Genomic DNA, 4,075 nt, shown 5'->3' on the forward strand with positions numbered 1-4,075 from the left:
TCATGTTTTGTATTAGTTTAAGGGTTAGACTAATTACATGAAAAATTTTGATTTGAATTATCTTGTTCTTATGAGTTGCTTAGATTAATAGGAAAGTTATGTGAAATTGTTGTTTTCAATCCAAATTAATCTAAGAGTTGGTTCTAAAATGTGTTTTTGTAACTTGTCCTCAAGTTATATGAAAAGTCACATTTAAGATCCATAAAACTCATAAAGATTTCCATAAGTTATGAATAAGGAAGAGTCACATTCTTTTAATAGTTTAAAGTCTTCCATAACTTGTCCTCAAGTCATGGAACTTGAAGAGTTTTTGGATTAAAACTACTTTAAACACATAAGTTATGGAATTGAATAGTTTTGAATGGTTTCAAAACTTTCCCTCAAGTTTGGAATTTGAAAAATTTTCCCTTATGAATACTTGAATTCCAAGTTAAGCCCTTAGAATTTTAAAAGTTAAAATTCAACCCTTATACTTTATAATATTATAAGTTAATAATATTTATATATATATATATATATATATATATATATATATATATATATATATATATATATATATATATATATATATATATATATGTATAAAAGTAAGTCGTCTTACCATTAGTAGGCCTCATTCACGAAGTCGGTCTATAAGGGGGTATAAGGTTACTACCTATAAAATGGTAGTTTAATGGGTGTCCACTCTCACCCACCGCTTCCTTGACTGGTGGATGGTCGTTAGCCGAACGGGTAGGACAAGGACTATAGTTCTCCCTTCATTAAAAGTATTAATGATAAATATAAAGTAACTAAAATGTTTTTATAATTCTCAATCTTAGTTACTTTAGGAAAATGTGAATAAGGTGCTAATCCATGAAATTACACTTTGCACTTTTCTTAAGTCGGTTAGTGGAGCGTATGCAGTTAACCGGCACACTAGCTTGATTTAAAAACGTAGGCAAAGGGTAACTTAATATTTATCATATTATCGGTGGAGCACGTGTGGTTAACCGGCTCATCGATTAAGGGGTAAATATTAAGGGTATCAAGTAATTTGCATGGTTACTTCACACCTTGTTTTGTGATCCTCGGCATCCTAGTCACAAAACCTAAAGGGAACACTCGAGATTGAAACATGTCATTGAACCGTTCAACGAATCTCAAAATATCTAGGAGTTTCAAATCCAATTAAAAAACCTAATAAAATTATTTCGTTTTTTATGGTGGAAATTGGTGAATCGTCATTCACCTACCTTCAAATATTCTATAGCTTGGATTACGGATTCCCTCTTCCAAGTTATAAGATATTGTGTTGGGTCCTAGCCTTAATATTTCATATTGGGTGTTATATTAAGGACTTTAAATCAACTATCTTGAATATCTCCCAAAAAGATGTCTGGTTCAAACATCTATGATCTTCCCAAGTAAGTCTCTTGAAACTTCACCTTCTCCAATTATTCTCCCTTACCCACAAGTTCAAGGTCACTCAAGCCCTAATGGCAAGCAAGGTTTATGTATGCTCACATCTTGGAGATGAAGTCACATATTGACAAGCCGTGAGAGTTGGGTGTCAAAGTCTTAAGAAAGTTGGATGTTCAATCACTTTCTAAGTCACATAATGAGTTACCTTTGAGACTACTATGAAATAGACTATGACATGACTCATAATGATCTAATTTATTTGCTTGGTACTGCTGAATCAACAATGATTTGGAGCTTTGGTAAAGCAAATTTGATTAGTAAATCAACTTCTCAAACTACCATGGACATTGACAATGGTAACATTGGATATCTAGAAAAGCCTCCTCTTCCTAAGGAAAGGGATTGACTATAACTAGGTTGACCAAATGGTAAGGAGAAAGGCAAGTCTGCAATAGTGCTATGTACCATTCTAAAGAGTCCATATGTTTATATTGCCAAAGGAAGGGGCATTGATTGCGAAGCAGGCTATTTACCTGAAAGATCATAAGGTTGATCAAGTCAAGAAGATTGACTCTACTTCAGGTAAAGTCCATTATCTAACTTTGTTAAGTTTCTGTTATGAGATTCTTGTTACATGATGTGACTGGGTCACATGTTGATTTTTTAAGAATCAAAGAAAAGTGTAGAAACTTAAAGGAATTATATGTTGATTATGATCGCGAAGATGGATCTCGATTGCATGGTTCAGTTATCAGAATTTTGAGCGGTTGTTTAGGAGTTATGATATATTGCTTAGGAATAGATAACAACAAGTTTTTCATATGATTTTGCACTGTAAGGATAAGTTTTTCCGCAAAGTTTTAAAATAAAAGGAATTTTTTTTATTTTAAAATATCCTTACAATGGCATTTGTGAAAAATTGTTGCTTATATGATTCCATTAATAGCAAGAGTGGAAATATGAATTTGATTCTTTCATTTGTGGTAGTGTCTAAATTTACCAAATAAGGAAAGATTCTCATCACCCAAGTTTCAGTTGGACAAAAACTTGGAATCATGCAAATTGTATAGTATGATGAATGAGAATTTTTCATCTTTCGAAAATTAAGACTAATTCCTTGTTCACATGTATATGTGAGTCAAGTGAAGGGCTAAGGGATCGAGTACACATTCTTATGCACTGATCAAGTCCACAATAAAAGATCTATAAGACTATTTGTTATGATTTACTAAATTTTAGTAAATATGGTTACACTTACAAGTTTAAGTGTAATTCTGATACATTGGAAAATTTTCGATGTATGGCAGAACGAATGAGAAGAATCAAATTAGGAAGAAGGATAAAAGTTTCTCAAATCTGAAAAGATGGGAGAGTACTTTAGTATCATGTTATATGATCATCTTAATGATTAAGATACCTTATCACAATTCATCATTTAAGTGCATTCTGATAGCTAAGAAGAGGAGCTATGAATTGTTGAAGTGGTCAAATCAAGAAGATGATTCATACCTCGTTCCAAAAAACAAGTCTTAGAGTAATACTCCAAGATTGTAATTTGAGTGACATATCTTAAATGAAGGTTTCTTAACACTAGTCAGATGTAAGAGTAAAAGTATCCTACTCTTGTACATTTGAAATTGGTAAGTTGTGATGTTTTGGATAAAACAAAGACCAACTAACGCCAATTATGTGAAGTGTTTGTCTTGATAAAGAATCTGCACTATCTATTGAATATTTGGCAAGATAGTATTATATGTCAAGAGGACAGTGGGAGTCTTAAAGATCCTGAAAATAATTTCAAGATCTAATCAAGAGGAAAACCTGTAGTTTATCACTAGCACACGACGTGAGGTTTATAACCTATCATGTTGACATATTTCTATTTTTGTGCCCATTCCAGTTAAAGTTGGCTTTGCATATGAGTTCTTAGAGTTCTCAATTGGTTGCATAACAACTTGGAAGCAATGGCAGGCCCTTGAGTTGCTAGGTGGCAAGAAATTAAGATTGAGTTCAGTCCTTATGAGTTTGGATTTCTCATTATCCTTGTCTTGTGACTAAGGTTTTGACAATTCACATGGATAAGAACACATACACCATAAAATCTAAGGGTCATAAGTTTTTCTCTCCAGTTCATGAAAATGATGGTGAGGAAACACTTCCACCAAGTAGATTTGAAGCAGATAGCAAAGGTCTAAACAATTGAGACTATGATTACGACATCCCTTTCATAGTTCTGAATTTGTTTAGACACACATGTGAGCTATCTAAGGAAAAGTGTGTGATATTGATAAAGTTTTATCAAATCATCTCGTATCAGAAGTCTAAACTTTGATAAGAAAGTCAATAAAGTATTGATTTCTAGAAGTCCAGCTGATTTCTGAGTACATGTCAAAGCTAGTGGGAGCATGAGTGTATAGCTAATAATCATCATGTTAGTGGGAGCATGATAATTATGATAAAGCTTGCAAGTTAGCAATGTTAATTATGAAAAGTTGTTTTACTATAATTAAGGGAGAGGAAATTATACTTTATTTAAATTCTAAAAGGCTTGGATTGAGATTTTAATCATTCTAAAAGGCTTAGATTGAGATTTTAATCATCTTTAGTCAAGAATATATATATATATATATATATATATATATATATATATATATATATATATATGAATTTT

Source organism: Lactuca sativa, chromosome 4 (assembly GCF_002870075.4).
Source record: "Lactuca sativa cultivar Salinas chromosome 4, Lsat_Salinas_v11, whole genome shotgun sequence".
Taxonomy (NCBI): Eukaryota; Viridiplantae; Streptophyta; class Magnoliopsida; order Asterales; family Asteraceae; genus Lactuca; species Lactuca sativa.